Source organism: Adiantum capillus-veneris, chromosome 26 (genome assembly GCF_014529385.1).
Source record: "Adiantum capillus-veneris isolate H3 chromosome 26, ASM1452938v2, whole genome shotgun sequence".
In the NCBI taxonomy this organism is placed as follows: domain Eukaryota; kingdom Viridiplantae; phylum Streptophyta; class Polypodiopsida; order Polypodiales; family Pteridaceae; genus Adiantum; species Adiantum capillus-veneris.
Window position 1 is genome coordinate 114918598 of NC_140956.1, and position 21271 is coordinate 114939868.

Genomic DNA, 21271 nt, shown 5'->3' on the forward strand with positions numbered 1-21271 from the left:
GTCCACGTGGACGGCCATCATTTCTTTAGGCCTTTGGGAGAAGGCGTGTGAGAGTATTAAGGTCGCGGCAGGTGAACTGAACGCAGACGGGCTGAGAGAGCCTGAGACGGCACTGCACCTTCTTGAAGGCTATGTAGTCTTTATCACGCAATCTGGAGTCTAATAGACAGAAAAGGGGAGAGCTCATTTCAGGCTGGCCTCTTGATCGAGTCGTCGTGACTCGTGCGTTTAGAGTCAAGACTGCGCATGTGCAGCCCAAAGGTCGTGTGGTTCAAGGCTGTGTGGTTTTATCTTGAGGCTGTGTGGTTCAAGGTTGGCTCTCAGGTCTTTGCCGATGGCGGCCTTGACTATCTTGGCAATGCAAGCCTTGTCCACGCTCAGAGCATTTTGGCTATCTAGGCCTGTCAGGTCATCCTTATGGGCATTGTTGAGGGATACCGTGTTGCAGGTATGTCCGTCGATGTTGTATGAAACCTATATATTGACTTGTAGCTATACTCTGATGTTGTGTGGATGGCTGCAAGTGGACCCCTTCGTGAGGTTGAGGACCCCATGTACCCCGATGGCTCCTTCGACCCCCTCGGCTTGGCTGACGACCCAGAGGCTTTCGCCAAGTTGAAGGTGAAGGAGTTGAAGAATGACAAACTGGCCATGTTCTCCATGTTTGGTTTCTTCGTCCCGAGGCCATTGTCACCGGCAAGGGCTCCATAGAGAACTTGTCCGACCACTTGGCTGACCCACCGTCAATAATGCCTGGGCCTACGCCACCAACTTCACCCCCGACAAATAAGCAACACCTTGTTTAATCCTGTGTCCATGCAGCAGCTTGCTCTGCTTTGTTAAACACATTTTGAACCTCACTCTCGAGTGTAATGCTGTTGTTTGGATCTGAAATATTATATGGTTCAGTCATGTCGGCAAATACTTGTTTCAGGGTATTCGTATCCTTTTCAGTCAAGTTCATAAATCGGGAGGTCCACCATTCACTGCGTATAGTTCCTTTTTTTTGTATATTTAATATAAATGACTACGCAGTTCCTTTTTTTGTATATTTAATATAAATGACCTGTGAATGTTGTTTTATTTCCTACGATAGACATCATGTGGTATCATTGTAATGCAAAAAGTGTTGGTGAATAGGTAGTATTTTTCCTTTCATTATGTAACTTTCGTTCCGGCCAAATTTCAAGATAATGCTCTAGACGTTTGGGAAAGGTTATATGAAACGGATAAAGATTTTGTGTCAAATAGTCGGTTGACAGATGTTTCCTGCTCTCATAGCGAAGTGTACCTTATCTATTTACAAGATATGAAAGACAATAGACAACGTTTTTGAAGCCTAGAAATCTAATTGAGTTTGAAGATTATGTTGGTATAGAGCGTATACCAGTTAATGTCCGAAGTGACTAGAACAAAATTGCCGATGACTTAGCATAGTTGTATAATGTTCAATAATTGGAAGTGCATGGTTTCATCCTGCATGTAAAATAACTATTGCAAATTGCTATACAAATGATTGCCACTGGGTCATACTGCGTCCTTTCACAATTCGTTAATTGATTAACGCTGAAGATTCTTTCCGCCCTCCCATTTGCAAAAGGGAAAGTCTCTTATCCGCTCGTTCCCACAACGGCTGCTACGCCCCCCGCCCCCCCTCTCTCTCACCTCCTTGCCTTTCCTGTATGCGTCCTGCCCTCGGCTCGGGATCTCCCTCTCTCTTCGTGTTCCAGTTGGCAGACGGCAGCCCTGCTTTCCTGCACACTCCTGCCGAGAGCTACCTTGCACTCGATCTGCAGCTTGCAGTAATGCGGCAGAGAGATGAGAGACCGAGAGGGACTGAGGCACTCAGTAGGAGGCCCTTTGTTGCAGTCGCTTGCGACCTCAGCATCTTTGCACAGAGAATTGGGCACCCGTGCATACATGCGTGTGATGCAGACGCTGTTGTGCAACTCTTCCAAGCTCATCTCCATCCGCTCCATGCTCACCTCGACTATGAATAGCGGTCACTGCGCTGCAACCATGCATACACCCTTGCATAGCATGCGTAAACATTGCTGATGCTTCCAGTGGAACATCCCCAGGCCCTGCAAATGTTGCCGACCCTACTGCATCTCTCTCTCTCTCTCTCTCTCTCTCTCTCTCTCTCTCTCTCTCTCTCTCTCTCCACGCACCATCCTATCTGTATATGCTAAAACTATAATTTGAGTTGCTTATTTAATTAGGCTTTGGAGACGACAGCTTTGTTCTTTTTAAACATACTCGCTCCCTCTCTTCCACTAGCCGTATCCCCCTTTTTCATCCTCAAAAGCCTAAGAGGATCTACTAAGATTCCTACAAAAGGAAATGCAAAAAAGATTAGAGGGACATACATGCTTGGCTCTGACCATTGCACTTAGTGTTGGTCTAAGACGTTGAGCAGCAAGAACTTTACCACCACTCTTGACATATGTATTGACAGACTTGGATGCAGGCCCTGTTGGCGCCACACAAATGACGGATCGTGAGTCGTGAGGCCTGAGGTCAATTCAGACTGCTGTACAATGTGACTTGGACGCACGCCCTCGTGATACCTCACCTTATTTTCTTAGCATTCTTATCAATTTTGCATACAACGGCATGTAGAATCAATTTTGATCATCTTCAAATTCCTTGCCATTCATTTTACAATATCTTTCCCAAGTTTTTAAGTGTCCCAATTGGAGTTATGCTCTTAAAGTTACGACTAGTTCTTTGCAGGGTTATGGCTATAACAACCTAGTGGCAAATTCTATCACAGCTTTGGATGGCATGTGTCTATAAATTATGGAGTCGTTGTTGAAGTTGTGGGTTTGAGGTGTCCCACTTTTTATTTTTCCCAACGTTGGAGAGGGGGAATGGAGAACACACACGACACACAAACAGCTGCCCCTATATAGCTCAGGGTATTCACAGCACCCCTCTCCTCTCGAAAACACCTTCAAAACAAGCAACTCACACTAGCAAGGCCTCGCCTGCACTTTGCCCAAGCACACAGGCTTTGCACAATCCTCAGACAGCGATCACACCGATCTTGCCCGCTTCCAGCCCTTCCACAACTCAACACCTCTCTCTCTTTCTCTCTCACACACATAGGGAGGCCGGGAGGATGCACACGCTCACATACACCGGCACCACACACCCTGAAGACAAGCAAAGAAGAAAGGAGGGAAGGGGGGAGAGACGACACCAAAAACCGGCAATGATAGCTTCTTCTTCAAAGAAAAACACCATGTACAAAATCCATATGGCCTGCTCTAGGTCGTCCATGGCCATCACGAATCCGTACAAAGGGGCACACACCTCCCTCACCGTTCGACTCCGTCGACACATACCTCGACGAGAACATCCACCACTGGCTTCACTTCAGCAACAGTTCCTCCTCTTGGCAGCGCTTGCTGGCTTCCTTTTCTACCGAGCTCTCATCCTTCCGACCCTCTTTGTGGACCACCCATGTTGACTCCGACCACCGAGCGCACGAAGATTTTCTTCTCCGCCCAATTCTCTTCCTTTTCTTCTTACCCTCAAGCAAAAGAAAATTAAAAGAAAAACCCTTCTCTCAGTAGTGACGCCGCCGCCACTATTGTTCCTTGGGCTTTCCTTTTCTTACTTAAACCTCCCTTTTTTAACTTAGCTTTGAACTTCATTTTTTTCTTCTTTCCCCCTTGAGTCCAGCCACCCTTTTCTAAATTCACAACCAAAAAGGTTCTTAGCCTTTGTTTCTCATGCAATCATGCAATCAGTGCTCCATGTGCTCAAGTTCGTTGAACCCCCTTCTTGCCAAGCCAGACCAAGGCCAGCTCCAAACCTCAAAAACTTTGCCTCTTTCGATCAATTCACACCCTCAAACATCAAGTCACAAAAGTGGGGGGAAAGAATTGATTCGCCTCTATTGCGATTGTCCGCCAAGTTAAATTGGGCGTACCATGATGGTTTGACTCCGAGCGGCAACCCGCAAGTTTTGGCTGACTCCCCATCTTGCATGCGATATTCCAAAACTCTAGCAAACTAAAAAAACTTCTGTCGGCGCGCCCACCAACACGGCCCGGTGAGCACATACCCGACCCCCGGCAAATATTCCACTGGCCATAACTTGCTCGTCTGAGCTCCGAATGGCAAACCAAAAAGACTGGCATGCTCCATAGCTTGAGCTTTACACGTGTATCCACTGATTCCAGTTTTGGCCACTTGTCGATACCTGCCCTGCTCATCGAGGATCTGCAAAGCATTCTAGCTTTGAACTTTAATATCTTTCACCACGGGGCTCCGTTCGACGAGCCGTCTGGACGAACTTCCAGAGCATCTAGAATACTACATTCCAAAGCATTGACTCATCATTTTGGGCATCTCTACCTACAATCCCACTTGGACCATTCTGGGGCCTTTTTGGCCTAAAATACCACATTAGACATACACTTCCGCCACGACATGCTCGCCCAAGGCCTTCATTCCTGCTTTAGCCCTTTTACATGGGCGTGCTAGCATCCATAGCTTGACATAGAGCACATCCCTTCACATACCAACTTTGGTTGCACCATCATTGCCCACCCCCTCGTTGAGCATTCATGTTCAACAACGCATAGGCTTATTGTACCAAAAAAACTGCCACACCAAAACAAACTCTTTGCACATCACAAAACCACCTAACATATATACAAAACCTGGCATCTGCTACCTGCTGCCTTTGTTCATGCGGGTTGCCCAACCCCCTGCTTTATCTGTCATCAACCGCCTGGGTCAAACACTTGACATTGATCCCGTCCATCCACCTGCATCAGGCTCACATAGTGTCGCACCAAGGCATATATACCAACCACATACCCAAACTACCAATAGCATAACCTCATTGCACCAATCATCCATCGACAAACTCGCCACTTCAAAAAAACCACCAAACCTACCATCACTACCATCAGACACACCATCACTCACATCGATCATACCATGCATACCTGCCCCATCCTCCCAATCGTGTAAAGCAAGATCCTCCTCAAGCAAATCATGCACCTACTCGAGAGCCCATTGCGCAGCTACGCTTATCAGCATCCCCATCAACCACCATTCACAAAGCTCCTTGGAAAGCTCCGACACTGCCTTGGAATCCCCATCACCTGTCATAGAGTGCACTGACTGCATAGGAAACTCTTCTATCTTCGGCTCCACATTGCCCTTCTCACCTGCCATGCACTCAATTCTAGCATCATTGAGATCTCCCTCATCAATTGACCCTTCAAGGTCTACCAACACCACCTGCCTGTCGGCTTCAATTACCTGCCTTTTGAGCATCTCTTCAATTGCTACATCATGCTCCATCAAGGAAGAGAGAAACTCGTTCTCTATCGCATTATCCTCGTCCTCTCCCATAGTCAAGGTTGCTCCATACCACTATGGAACACTCCACTGCAGTCTTAACCAACATGGCCATTAGCATGGCACTGCACATCACCTTTACCTACATATCATCGCCTGTAGACCGCTCCACTAGGTCTCCATCATGCACTTTGGCTTGCACTTCATGCTGCTCTTGGCACACATTTACTGCCTCTCTACTCACATGCAAGAGCTCAAACTCATCATATCTGGATTGAGAGGACCCCGTATCCCAACTCGTGTCCACATCCATAGAGCTATTGTCACTCGACTCAATCTCTTCCTTTGTCTCGAGCTTGGGAATCTCCTCTAGCTTCACTGTGTTGGGGTATAAAGCCTAATGTGGTCGCCCAGGTAAGTGGGCGGGCCGCCAGGTATGTACACATATTCTTTTGTAAAAACCTAATAAGAACTCACTATGCTCTACACATTACAGTAGAGCGAGTTCACCATATCGTCGTGCTCTTCTTCTCGCACTCTCTCTCACGTCGCACTTCCGCTCGTACTTCTTCAACTGGTATCAGAGCTTAGATCGAGGCTCGGGGCAGCACTCACCGTTCGGCTTCGACAAAGTTCTGTGCAGGCCATTTTCGACTACGTGGTCTCAGCGGGTGCAGATCCAATTCTGCAACTTTGGGGTTTTCGGCCTACGACTGCAGGTGCTGAGGATATCGACACTCCTAGGGTGTTGATTTGTGGTTGTCTACACATCGAAGGACGACTCACAGTTCTTGGAGGCGTGTCACATACGACACGGACGCATCTACACACAGACTGTAGGCGACATCCACTAGTTCATCAGGTAGCTTGTGTTTGCTGTTTGATATTCCAGATTTCATCCTGACATTGCAGGTAATTCCACATGGGATGTATTGTCAGAGATGATGTATGTCTGTTGAGGGTTTGCTGGCTGTGAGTCACGCAGCAAACAACCGCCGCAGCGGTTACAGCATACAGTGGGAAATTTGTGGATGTATGACTTTACGGGAAGTCTATGTACTGTCAGATTTACTGCAGCCTTTGTTGAGGGTCGAGTGAGGTTTTATTGAGCTTGGGGATTCTCGAATGTTGAGATCCTTTCGGTGATACAGTTCTTGGAGCGATCCCTCGAGCACCCTTAGATAGGCAGCTAGGATGTATTGACTGTGAGTTAGACAGTTGGGATTGCATCTTTACTTTAGTGCCGTTGAGGCATTGTCGCAGTCTATGCTTACAGGACAGTGACAGAACAGTCAGAGACAGTACAGGTGCAGGACAGGTTTACCCACAGCTTACAGTGTCAGAGAGTTCTGTAGCAAAGATGAAAAAAAAAAAAAAAAATTTGTCAGCATTGATTGCAACCCCAGACGAACTAAATACCGTAAGCAACATAGGGGAAGATTGAGGGGAATATCCAGTCGCGGCAACGACAGTGTTTTTTGAGCTGTTTTTTGGTCTGTTTTTTAGTACACCAGAGCCATTTTACAAAGGAAACTCTGCCGAAATTTATGCAGAATCTAAAGCTTTCTTGGTTCATTTGACAGGTTGATATTGGTTCAGAGGACAGTTTATAGGGGTGCCGAATTTTTCCCAATAAAGTAAACCATTGTGAAGCGTAGCTATGGCTAGATCACAGAACACTGCTCTTTACAATATCAAGAAGCTGGATGGAACCAATTTCCCATTGTGGAAGCAGTAGATTTGGCACGTGTTGGTACAAAAGAAGCAGATAAAACCTATAAAGCTCAAGGGGATAAAACCAGAAGATATGGACGAAGATGAATGGAGCGAAATGGATGAATTGGCACTTTCTACCATTATGTTGACTTTGACAGAAAGCGTTTACTTCAATGTAGCAGACGAGATGTTGGCTTATCAAGCATGGTTAAAGCTGAGTGATCTTTATGAGAAGCAGAGTGCAGCTTCACAGGTATACTAGCTTAAGAAGCTTGTTGACTTGAAGATGAAAGAAGGGACACCTATGTCCAATCATCTGAATGAATTCAACACAATCTATAGTCAGTTGTCAGCTCAAGGTGTCAAGTTTGATGAACCTATTAGAGCTATGTTCCTGCTGATCACATTGCCGGAAAGTTGGGACACTTTTCGCACAGCTTTGAGTAATTCTGCACCTCCAGATGGTTTGAACATAGCAGGTGTAGAAGGAAGTCTGCTTACTGAAGAAACCAATAGAAAGACAATGGACAAAGGCAAAGGAACAACCTTAGTTGTCAGGGGAAGGACCAAAGAAAAGTACAAAGGTGGAAAGAGGAATCAGTCTCGTAGCAAGTCCCGGAGTGCTAAAGGCAAGAGTGACATAGAATGCTACCATTGTGGCAAGAAGGGTCACATGAAAAGAGACTGCAGAGAATGGAAAGCAGAAAAAGGCAAAGAGAAAGCTGAAGACCATGGTGAGAAGAACAAGTCCTCAGTAAAGATTCAAGAAATAAATGTGACAAACACTATTGCAGAGGATGACAGTCTAGTGTCAGGAGACATCTACTTCTTGAAGAATACAATGGACTCAACTCTTCTTACAACATCTGATGGAAATGCACAGAGTGACTGGATTATAAACTCAGGGGCATCACTTCATGTGTCTCCAAACAAGGAGTGGTTTACCTCTTATGTGACCACTAAAGATCATGTTCGGCTAGGTAATGGGCAGACATGTGAGATCTTAGGTGTTGGAGATGTTCAATTGAAGTTTCAGAATGGCTCTTCTTTCACGTTGAAGAATGTGAGACATGTTCGCGCAATTACAAAGAGCTTGATCAGCACAGGTTTACTTGATGATGCTGGCTACGTCACCACTTTTGGACAGAACATGTGGAAGATATCCAAGGGTTCTATGACAGTAGCACATGGAGTAAAGTCTGGAGGACTTTACATGATTTATGTATCAAATGTCTCTAAAAATGTAATCAATGTAACCGAGCAGCCGAACGTTTCTTTGTGGCATAGCCGGTTAGGACATATGTCCAAGAAGGGAATGGAAATCTTGTCTCGTTCTGGTTATTTGCCTGGCTTTTCATTTAATGATTTTGAATTCTGTGAACATTGTCTGTATAGTAAGCAAACACAGCAGCCACATAAGCATAGAAGCAGTAGAAGAGATACACAGTTGGCACTTGTTCATAGTGATTTGTGTGGACCTATGCCTAAACTATCTCTAGGGGGAGCTTCTTACTTTATGACATTTATAGATGATTACTCGAGGAAAGTATGGGTTTACTTTCTCAAGCACAAGGATGAAGCGTTTAGTGTTTTCAAAACGTTTGTGACACTTGTGGAGAATCAGAGTGGCAAGAAGCTTAAATGCTTACGCACTGACAATGGTGGAGAGTATGTTTCAAAGGCCTTTCAGGACTTTTGTGAGTCAAAAGGTATAAAATGTGAACTTACTGCTCCTTACAATCCTCCTCAAAATGGTGTTGCTGAGAGGATGAATAGGACCATGCAAGAGAAGGTCAGAAGTATGTTGTCTAATGCACAGTTGCCAAATGGGTTTTGGGCTGAAGCTGTATCAACAGTTGTTCATCTTGTAAATAGATCTCCTAGCAAGGTTTTGCAGAAGGATTCAGTGCTAGAGATGGTATGGTCAGGCAAAATGCCCTCATACAAGCATCTCAGAGTCTTTGGCTGTGAGGCATATACTCACGTTCCAAAGGAATTTAGGAACAAACTTGAGCCAAAGAGTAGAAAGTGCATCTTTCTAGGCTATGGTAATTCTGGTGAGATGGGGTACAGACTTTGGGATCCTGAATCCATAAAGGTTATCTGTAGCAATGATGTTCACTTTAATGAATCCAAATATCATTCTAAACCAGAGAGGGTTGAGGAGATTAGAAGAGTTGTCTTCCAAGAAGATGGACCTACACGTGCAAGACAAAATGTCAAGCCTCAAGAGGAGCAAGGACAGGATAGAGTGGAACCACAGGTTGTGGCTGAGCCTGAGCCACCTATTGTGCGTAGATCTGGACGTGTCACGCGACCTCCTGATAGGTTTGTTCCATCTATGAACTATGTCATGTTGACTGATTGCAATGAGCCTTCATGTTACAAGGAAGCAGTGCAAATGAAGGACTCCGGGAATTGGCAATTGGCCATGCAGTCAGAGATGACAGCTCTGCATAAAAACAAGACATGGAAGCTAGTTAAATTACCACAGGGCAAAAAGGCTCTACCTTGTAAATGGGTTTACAGGTATAAGATCACCGCTCATGATAGTGAGCCAAAGTACAAAGCAAGGCTTGTTGCCAAGGGCTTTAAGCAAGAACAAGGCATTGACTTTGATGAAGTCTTCTCTCCGGTGGTCAAGATGACTACATTGAGATGCTTTCTTGCATTGGTTGCCATATTAGATTTGGTGTTACACCAAATGGATGTCAAGACAGCGTTCTTGCATGGTGGTTTAGATGTGGAAATTTACATGCAGCAGCCAGAAGGGTTTGTTGAGAAAGGCAAGGAAGATTGGGTATGCCAGTTGTTAAAGAGTCTTTATGGCTTAAAACAATCACCGAGGGCATGGTACCATAAATTCCACAAGTTTATGCTTTCTCAAGGCTACAAACGTGGTGAGTTCGATCACTGTCTATATACAAAGAAGGCTAAGGATGGTAGTTGGCTGATCCTTATTTTGTATGTGGATGACATGTTGATTGCTGGCAAGCACTTGGAAGAAATTTCAGCTTTGAAGTCAAAGATGGCAAAATCGTTTGACATGAAAGACATGGGTGAGGCAAGTCATATACTTGGTATGCGCATTGAGAGAGATAGATCAAAGAAGTTGATTTGGTTATCTCAAATAGAGTATATTGACAAGGTTTTGCAACGTTTCAATATGGAGAAGGGAAAGGCATTGAGTGTTCCATTGCCACCATATGTGAAACTTAGCAAACAAGATTGTCCTATGTCTGAGGAAGAACAGGCTGAAATGGATAAGATTCCATATGCGTCTGCAGTGGGTAGTTTGATGTATGCAATGATTGCTACTCGCCCAGACAATGCATTTGCAGTGGGAGTAGTAAGTCGATACATGTCAAACCCAGGCAAGAAACATTGGGAGGCAGTGAAAGGAATATTGAGATACCTGAAATCTACAAAGAGTATGCGTGTATGCTATGGGAGTCATGAGCTAAGTGTAAAGGGTTTTACAGACTCAGATTATGCAGGTGACTTAGACAACCGAAGGTCTGTGTCAGGGTATGTCTTGACATTGGCTGGTGGAGCAGTATCATGGCGTTCTAGATTACAAGATTGTGTTACTCAGTCTACTACAGAGGCTGAATATGTTGCAGCATCAGAGGCATGCAAAGAATCAATTTGGCTTAATCGACTAGTAACAGATTTGGTAATCAAAGAAGAGATGCCTGTGTTATATTGTGATAGTCAAAGTGCTATACAATTGGCTCGCAATCTAGTTTATCATTCAAAGACAAAGCATGTGGATGTGAAGTATCATTTCATCAGGGAAATGCTCGAGGATAAGCAACTTCAGCTTGTCAAAGTTCACACCACATAAAATCCTGTTGATCTACTTACAAAAGGACTTCCCTCAGAGAGCTTTGCGCATTTTCGCAAGCAGTTAGGTGTAGGGTAGTACATCACTTCTCTACATCTCTTGTATATTAGCTTGTATAGTAGCTTCTCTCATACTTAAAGTACCACATTGGACTTTAAGTGGGAGGTTGTTGGGGTATAAAGCCCAATGTGGTCGCCTAGGTAAGTGGGCGGGCCGCCAGATATGTACACATATTCTTTTGTAAAAACCTAATAAGAACTCACTATGCTTTACACATTACAGTAGAGCGAGTTCACCATATCGTCGTGCTCTTGTTCTCGCACTCTCTCTCGCGTTGCACTTCCGCTCGTACTCCTTCACACTGCTCCAACCTCGTCTGCAAATCGTGCTCTTTGGCCTTTACCACACTTCGATGGAGCTTCTACAGCCTCACTTGAACTTGGTAGCACGTCCTTTGCCCGATCTGGAACTATCTGTCCATCCTTCACAACTGGAACTGCTCTAATCGGCATTCTCGGCATTGGAACCATCCAGTCTTTCTGTAGCCACATAACCCTCGGTTCCTCTCGCACATGCATTTCTCTTTGCACCATCCTTGGCTCGGCTACCACTGCATCAACCTACTTTGGGATCACAACACCTGGCAAACCCTGTCTAGCTTCACGCTTCTTGAGAATCTTCTTGGTCCGCCCTTTCGCCAGAGCCACCGCTTCTTCATATGACACCGGGCCATCTATCTTCACATTATCATGCACTTCCTCATGCAGGCAATCCATGAATTTTCTCAACTTTAAAAGACTAGCATTTTTTGCACAGTTACCTTGATTAATTTTCCCCAAAGGGCTTCGAACTCCCACTCGAACGCTTGGAAATCACCTTCCAAGCTTTGCTTCAAATTGTCCAGCCTTCTCTTTACTTCATCCAACTGTGCATTTGCTACATATTTGCTTCGAAAATCTGCTTCTAGTGCTTTATGATCCACCTTTTCCTCATTAGGAAGTCCATCGAACCATAGCTTCGCTTTACCACGAACCAGGAGAGGAAACACTTGTACCGCACCTTCTTCCCTCGACAAACCGCTTTCCAGCACAAACAACCCATAGTCTTGGAGCCAAGTTCCTACATCTTCGACCCCAGTGAAAATGGGAAATTCCGTCCAAGCCATTACTTCTCTACCAGCAGCTGCTCTTCAAAGGCCGCACCTTTGGCATCACCAAAATCATCGCTTTGTCTTCAAACAGGAGCATCAGTGTGCTCCTCCGTGGGAGCGCCAGAAGATGGAGAGGGGAAATGGGGAACACACCCGACACACAAACAGCTGTCCCTATATAGCTCAGGGTATTCACAGCATCCCTGTCCTCTCAAAACACCTTCCAAACAAGAAACTCACACTAGCACGGCCTCACCTGCACTTTGCCCAATGCACTCACGCTTTGCACAATCCTCATACAGCGATCACACCGATCTTGCCCGCTTCCAGCCCTTCCACAACTCAACACCTCTCTCTCTTTCTCTCTCTCACACACACAGGGGGGCCGGAGGGATGCACATGCTCACACACACCGGCACCACACACCCTGGAGACAAGCAAAGAAGAAAGGGGGGAAGGGGGGAGAGACGACACCAAAAACCGACAATGATAGCTTCTTCTTCAAAGGAAAACACCATGTACAAAATCCATATGGCCTGCTCTAGGTCGCACCATGGCCATCAGGAATCCGTACAGATAGGCACACACCTCCCTCACTGCTCGACTCCGTCGACACATACCTCGACGGGAACATCCATCATTGGCTTCACTTCGGCAATAGCTCCTCATCTTGGCAGCGCTCGCTGGCTTCTTTTTCTATAGAGCTCTCGCCCTTTCCAGCCTCTTCGTGGACCACCCATGTCGGCTCCGACCCCCGAGCACACGAAGATTTTCTTCTCCGCCTAATTCTCTTCCTTTTCTTCTTACCCTCAAGCAAAAGAAAAACAAAAGAAAAACCCTTCTCTCAGCAGTGACGCCGCCGCTATTGTGCCTTGGGCTTTCCTTTTCTTACTTAAACCTCCCTTTTTTAACTTAGCCTTTAACTTATTTTTTTTTCTTCTTCCCCCTTGAGTCCAGCCACCCTTTTCTAAATTCACAACCAAAAAGGTTCTTAGGCTTTGTTTCCCATGCAATCATGCAATCCGTGCTCCCTGTGCTCAAGTTCGTTGAACCCCCTTCTCGCCAAGCCACACCAAAGCCAGCTCCAAACCTCGAAAACTTTGCCTCTTTCGATCAATTCACACCCTCGAACATCAAGTCGCAAAAGTGGGGGGAAAAAACTGATTCGCCTTCGTTGCGATTGTCCGCCAAGTTAAATTGGGTGTACCATGATGCGTTCGACTCCGAGCGGCGACCCGCAAGTTTTGGCTGACTCCCCATCTTGCATGCGATTTTCCAAAACTCTAGCGAGCTCAAAAAAGATTCTGTCGCGCGCCTACCAACACGGCCCGGTGAGCACATACCCGACCCCCAGCAAAAATTCCACAGGCCATAACTTGCCCGTCTGAGCTTTGAATGGCAAACCGAAAAGACTGGCATGCTCCATAGCTTGAGCTTTACATGTGTATCCACTGATTCCAGTTTTGGCCACCTGTCGGTACCTGCCCTGCTCATCGAGGATCTGCAAAGCATTCTAGCTTTGAACTTTGATATCTTTCACCACGGGGCTCCGTTTGACGAGCCGTTTGGACGAGCTTCCAGAGCATTTGGAATACTACATTCCAGAGCATTGACTCAGCATTTCAAGCATCTCTACCTACTATCCCACTTGGACCATTATGGGGCCTTTTTGGCCTAAAAAACCACATTAGACATACACTTCCGCCACAACATGCTCGCCTTTCATGGGCGTGTTAGCATCCGTAGCTCGATGTAGAGCACTTCCCTTCACAGACCAACTTTGGTTGCACCAACGTCGCATAAGCTTCTTCATCAGAAACACTTTGGTTGATGCACTCTTACCATCCCACTTTGAGCATAAAGGCTCCCACGGTTCTTTAGCATTAGTCTTGTCCATAATCCTAAAGAATATAGAGTCACCAAGGGGTAACCTAATAGTTACTATGGCATGAGCATCAAGCTCTTCCCACTGATCGTCAGTGTACAAACCCTCTCTGTGCTCTTTCAATGGCATGGCAAGTCCTTTGTTGATTAGCACATTAAGCATTCTCTGCTTCCATATAGTGAATATGTGCCATCAAATTTCTTAATGTAGTAATCTTCTTTCTCACAAGAGCTAACTGCAAAATCACTACAATGTCAATGCAAAAGAGCATTGTAAGCAAACTAGGACTCGCGAGAAAAAACCGATAGTCTCCTCTGTATGGGGAGCAAAATCTCAATCCAAAAGAAACGTAAAATCAATGCATAAAGTATCAAGAGTGCTGACAAGGCATAAATTGACATATAATGCTCCAAAAATAATGCCAAAAGATCACCAATTTGGCATCAAAAATAGTTGGGAAGACGGTTGAATAGCATTTTCAAGCCATGTTCACTTCAAGTTTTCTATATTAATGCAAGGCAAGCCAAATCCTCCAAGAAAGAAGATGGGAAAAGTGTTCACTTATGATGTAGATACTCAAAATAAAAACCATTTTCAAGCCATGTTCACTTCAAGTTTTCTATATTAATGCAAGGCAAGCCAAATCCTCCAAGAAAGAAGATGGGAAAAGTGTTCACTTATGATGTAGATACTCAAAATAAAAACTGTCATGTTTGCACAAGATTGCAAAGTTGTTGCATATATTGAAATTAGGCATAATCATATTGGGCATGCATATGTGTAAAGGAAGAAAACAATACCAAGTCAAGAACTTGTTACAGGATTTTCAATGCTTCAAGTAACTTGTATACATAAGTTTGTGGGGCTTCTCAAACTCAAAAGGACGAGAAATAACCTTGTAATGATGATAAGAATGTGAGGAAAATGTGTTGGAGTTAGCAGATTTTAAAGTAAGTTGTCGTGCAAAGACTACCTCGTGGTGAAGGATGCAATAGTTTTATGTCTTTGATGACAATCTAAGGAATGTATGATTGTAACTCATGAGGGATAGATGCAAAGAGTTTGATCACTCTTTGAATTTTAAGACCATGGTTGAAAAATAGAATGGGAATTGTGTCCAAATCCTACGATCAAATGTAGAGGAAGAGTAATTCTCCAATGTGTAAAGAAACTTTTGAAAAAGCATGGAATGTAAAGGTGGTTTTTGTGCAAGTATACCCCATTAAAAAACTGGTTTTTTCAAATAAAAGAATAAACATGCAACAAAAGTTGCAAGAGCATTGATAAATGAGAAGAGCATGCCTAATGAGTTAGTCTCTACAATTGTCTACATTATTAACAACAAGACTACTATCACTACAATGCATGATATGACACCTCAAGAGAATTTTATTCTTAGGAAACTTGTTTTTTAACTCCTTAAATTTTTTGGATGCATCATGTTTATGTGCATGTTCTGAGATGAGTTCCAAACTAACCTCGATCTAAAGGCATTGTTCCCTTGAGTAGAAAGGGCAAGTGCTACAATCATGTAACCTATCAAGTGAGTGAGCAATTTCTTTTTTAATGAATGAAAAGCTAAAGAAAATTGAAGCACCTAAGAAACTGGAGCTAGGCTACATTATTTGAGGTGGATATCAAAATCAATTATAGACTTCATAAAACGCACTGTTTCAAAAGAATAATGCATGTGTAGTTAGCTACACATATGTAGATTACACATAGAACTTACATTCACTCGTGATGCAATTTCATGGTGATTTTGTTTTCAGGTTTGCACATTGTAATCTACCACAAAAACATATTGTTGCAAAAAAGTGCCAAAAAGAAATTTATGTGACTTACATTTCTAATGAGAGATTTGCGTAGTACTATAGAGGTTCCAATTTCCCCTTGTGACAATTAACGTGCTATCTACCTAGCAAAGAACCTAGAGTTTCACGCAAAGACAAAGCATATTGATGTGAGGCATCGCTTTATTTGCAAGGTGTGTGAGGAAAGAATCATTAGGCTTGTGAAGGTTCACACAGTTGTTTTTACAAACAGTCTATACTTTAAGAATTTTCCAAATAATCAAGTGCTTATATGCATTGGGTAGAGACTCACATTCTGCATACCTTGTATAAACTACCATAGCTTGCTTAAAGACATATTGGCATTTAAGTGGGAGCTTGATCGATTAAAACCCAATATCTTGGGCCTCAAATGGAAATGTCTAACACACAATATTGAACTAACCTCACTTACCAATTATTCATTACAATATGTTATAAATGAATAATGAGCCACAATGTTCTAGAGGGAAATCAATCTCTCAATCTCTCTCTCTCTCTCTCTCTCTCTCTCTCTCTCTTCCTTCATGTGCTTGTGCCATTTTGTAGTTTGTTGCATGAAATCCAGTGTTTCTTTATAGTCCAAAATTTGGTATACACCTACACAAAACTGCAGAAGAAAATTTTGGTATTTTACTCAATAGCACTACTACGTACTATGTAGTACCAAAGTTAAAGTGCTACTATACAGTAATGATAGCATACACGACCCAATTAGTAGTACCATGCGTTATCAATTTTGATATAGTACCAAAAACATCCTTGTACATGATATTGAATGGTACTTTATTTGGTCGTAAGGAGCACAAGAATGATATATTAAAGTACCAAATTGTACATACAAATGAGAGAAGTACCAAAATTAAACTTCTCAAAACCAAATTGCACCTGTACACCGTCTAAATTCCCCTTTCAAATTACCAAAAGGCTCCTTATGGTACCAAAATCTGATTTTATCCAACCCAGGTTTTTCTGATGTGCGACACCAAATTGGTGTTCTAAAGCGCCAAAATCTACATTCCAAATTAATAACTACTATTTTACAATGCTCAATTTGGTGTTGTACACTACCAAAGTTGTTACTATATACCATCAATTTGGTGTTGTTTTCAATGTAGGAGCCAGGGTGTTGTAAAAGTCTTACATGACATTATCTTCTTCTAGAAGCTTGAAGTTCCCAAAGATTGGACATAATACTGTATAGGTTGAAAAAGATCAAGGGTTGAATTTTGCCTATTGAAAATGACCCAATAAGTTTTCTTCAAATGTTAATTTTTGACACCAAAATTTGAGGACTGTGGTCGTAAGTCCCAACAAATAGCGTGGATTCTTGCATAAACCCTGCTTTTGAAAGGTGTTTACAGACCACCTTCCCGTGTTTGGGCAACATGTGCAAGGACTAACATGCAAGTTAAATTGCAAAAAACCACAGCAGACAAAAAATTAGTGTATAGTTGAGTCCCCTTGCAGAAGCATTGATCAAGAAAGCCACATGATAAAAATAGAGGAATAAAGTAATAAGCCAAAGCTCATACTACATCAAGCATGGGCTAGTTTTTGTGTAAAAAACCCAGCCACTCGTCAGAAAAGGGGATAAGCATGCACATAAACTGTGAGTAGAAAAGCTAATTAGGTAGCTTGGAGGTCGAAAAATGGTATCTTTTACTTCACGCAAGGCCATGCAGGGATTATCATGATTAATCAACCTAATAAATATGGAACCATGCATATAACGCTCACCCATAACCATCTTGGGCTCGTGTGACGTTGTATAGTTCTCTTGAGCTACCGACGGAAGGGCCCTTTGCAAGGGACGCGAGTAATTGTGTTTGCAGAGGGTCTAGCTCGACCATTTATCCTTTTGTGTCGCTGCACAAAGCTTGGGACCATCTAGACGTAAATTTCACAACCTTACAGCTGTTTACAATGAGCTTCCGGTCTCTATGCAGAGTTCGCATGAGCTTCAAAGCGCCGCAGTTGAGCACCTAGGGTGATGGTCACGAAAGAAAGCTACCGTTTGATGTGACCTTGCTAGTAAAACTATCTGCCCAAAAAAAAACAAAAACTCCTCAGAATTGGCCATGCTTGATTTCAACAACAGCTTGTTCGTCAAACAAAAATATTTGATCGTAAGAACCAAATTTTGAAGCGCAGCAATTTTACTTAATATAAAATTAGTGCTCATAGAATTCTCCTTCATAAGTTACAGAGCAATCAATGAGGAATTTTGAATAGAGTTGACTGATTCCAAGGTCCTCGTACAAATTCTTTCTGTCTCTTTTTCATTCTCATACATAAATTTCTCAAAATTTTACAGCTAAAAGGACACTAACCTTTCCTTATAGTCAAACCATTCTAAAAATCTGTGTTTTTTGTAGTATCCAAATTAAACAAGGTGCATTTATAAAAAACTAAAATACCGAAGAAGAATCATTCAATGCTTGACATGCAAAAGTCAAGTGTATGCCTAACTTCCTTCTTCACTACTTGGCTTGTTTTAGAAAGCTAAAAATTTTGTGCTTCTACAGAAACTTTACTTTACAACCGGAGTTGCTATACACATCATACCTACCAGGGGCCATACAGTGGGAACAACTCCACCAATGGAGAAGTTGGTAGCACCCATCGAATGCAGCCCATGACCCTCGGACCCTCAACCTTGGGATTACTTCACGAAGGCCCAACCAACTGAGCTATGCTCTTTGGGTGTGCTCCATGGCTAGAAAAATACATTTTTCCTAACCGAAGAAAACAAGGGCAAACTTGAAATTTACTGGTTTTTAGGTCAAAATTTGAAGCTTTTGCCGGTATTTTCACTAAAACTTGTGTAAATTTGCCGGTTTTCTTCAAGGCAAGCTCAAAATCTAATCAGGATTTTACGATTTTACCCCAGTTTTTTTCTAACACTGCTCTCAAAACTTTAGGTGCAGTAGCCAAGCCTCCCAATGAATCTGCACTGCTGCCTTTTAATTTGTACAGCATAACGTAGCTTGCCATACAGACATTGACAAGTTGGCAGAGATGTCTATAGAGCTGTTATAATGTGTAGTTCAAAAAATGGCTATATGAGAACTTCATTGCATCTTTTCTCTCCATCTTTACACATTCTTCCAAAAGATGGAGGCGGATGAGCGTCTGGCTGCGCAGTCGATTCTGAAGCCAGTACATGACTGGAAATTTGGGAAAGCGAGCTCATGTTTGTGGAACGAGACATTTACCAAGAACATATTCAGAAAGTCTCTGTTTTCAAGTGTCCAGGCGGATCAAATTTGAAAGTGATGATAATGATTTTGTATCTATTTTTTGTAACGAACATGACTATTGAGGCAGTGTGCCTGCTCGGAGAACGAGCTCCATCTCATGTTGATGTAACTCTTTCTAATATAGTCGCGCATAATTTTCAAACAAAAAATAGAATAAACTGGCTCCAGACCTTCCAAGAGGTCTAAAAGCACAAGCTTTCAAGGAAATATGCCCAACACACAGTACAAGACAATAAAAAAGTAATAAGAAAATATATTAAGTACCAAAGTTAGACAATAAAACTGCACTTTCTTTTTGTAGAATGGGAGTTGGACTGATGAAAAAAAAAAAGTTACAGTCATAGGTTGGGAAAAGGAGAGCCAACCCTTTATCAATTAAAATTTTTGACATTCACAATCTCAAGTCCACTTGCAACATTGTACGAAGCATTAGTAACAATCCCCTTTTAGTTATCCCAAAATTTCAAACACCAATGCCTAAAGCTTTTCAATTTTCATTGGCAGACACAATAAGAGTTTTGGTGGGAGATAGGTCCACTTGGTGGCCTATCCTCCACCAAGTGGACCTCTCCTTAGGGACGGGGGAGGGCCACACACACACACAAATACACACACTCTTATGCAGACAAGACAATGCCTTTGCTAGCCCTTGGCCGACTATAGCTAAGCCTTGCATACATTTCTGCCTTCCTTCTCAAAGAATTCTAAGATACATTGCAGAGGATGCAGGAGCAGGATCCAGACAGTCCTTGGTTGGAGGAGCAGTTACAATAGGCTCACCAGGAGCTCGTCAGCACAGAGGAGAGGCGCCATGAGTTTGACAGGCATCTCAGTGGACCCAGGTGGGTGACAGAGTGACAGGCGCTTTCTTTGAGGCAATGGGACTTCGGCATACGCATGCCAAGGTCAGCCAGTTGAGGAGGCCCAATGGGTAGTTGCTTTAGAGCCAGAGGACATGCGTGCAGTTGCTACTGACTTCTACCGTGATCTATTGTCTGCAGAGCCTAAATCAGAGCGTCACGATGCCTGTAGAGAGCATGTGTGGGCACAGATGCCTTGTCTTGTGACAGAGGAGATGCGCCAGAGGCTTGAGCTGCCTCTTCAGCTAGAGGAGTTACACACGACTCTTAGAGCACCTCCCCCGTGGTAGCTTTCGAGGTGAGGATGGCTTGACTCCCAGCTTTTCTTTGGAGTACTGGGACTTGCTTGGCTCAGATCTTTGCAGTGCTTTTCAGTTCAACCTGCACACAGGAGAGATGCCTGACAGCATGAGTGAGGGCCTGATTTACCTCATTCCCAAGGAGGGTGGCTCCTTAGATGAGATTCGACGGTGGCGCCCCATCACCATCCTTAACTCAGCCTACAAAATTCTTGCTAAGGCTCTGAGTTTGAGGATTCAGCCACTTCTAGAGAGCATTATACATGGGACACAGACAGGTTTTGTCAAGGAGCATAGTATCCTTGACAACATCTTTACTTTTTGGGAGGCTTCTGCCCTCGCGCGGCTTCGTAGTGAGGATCTGGTGATTCTAATTCTCGATTTTAAGAAGGCCTGCGGCAGAGTTGACTGGGACTTTTTGGAGGGCACTCTACGCAAGATGGGCTTCTCAGATGTCACAAGACGGGCACCACGTGCCAATAGAAAAGAACAGACTGAACAAACTTTTAGCACTTCAATTACAACTGAACTGAAAGAGAGAGATGACACGCGACACGGAGTGGCAGAATTCCACCCCAGAGAGTATTGGCCCCAAACCTTGGCGCCCCTTTCGGTATTTCTTTATATTGCATCAACACAATACAAGCCGGTACTCCAGACTCTGCACCTTCGCTAGGAAGCATGCCAGAGAATAAGCCCTAGCCTCATATGCATGTTACAAGACATAGAAACATAAAGCCGCCGATAAACACTCCTCCCGCATAACCTAACAAGGTCCGGGCAGAGAGATATTCCTTTTACAACCAAACACCCCCTAGACCGCAACCTGCGTCGTTTGGAGGTGTTGAGAGTAACCACTGTTCAGACTTCTTAATACTCCTCCCGCATAACCATCTAGGTCCGGGCCGGGAGTCACAACAACCATTAGTTTACAAGCATACAACCAAACGCTCCCCAGGCATCGGCCTGCGTCGTTCGGAGGTTTTCAAACATACAACAAAACGCTCCCCAGGCATCGGCCTCCGTCGTTCCAAGGTTCAAACAATACCAAAACAATAACTTCTCCACCCGAGAGTAAAATCACCAATCATTGA

The 21271-nt window shown here is 43.7% G+C and overlaps 1 long non-coding RNA gene across 2 annotated transcripts in view; it reads right to left on the reverse strand.

Moving 5' to 3' along the window:
* Window positions 1-17230: 17230 nt before the first annotated feature.
* LOC147424028 (uncharacterized) overlaps window positions 17231-21271 on the reverse strand; it is a 92454-nt gene continuing 88413 nt past the window's right edge. For both annotated transcript variants that reach the window (XR_015186572.1, XR_015186573.1), the window contains one exon: window positions 17231-17799. This is a non-coding gene — a long non-coding RNA (uncharacterized LOC147424028). The remainder of the gene's footprint in view (window positions 17800-21271) is intronic.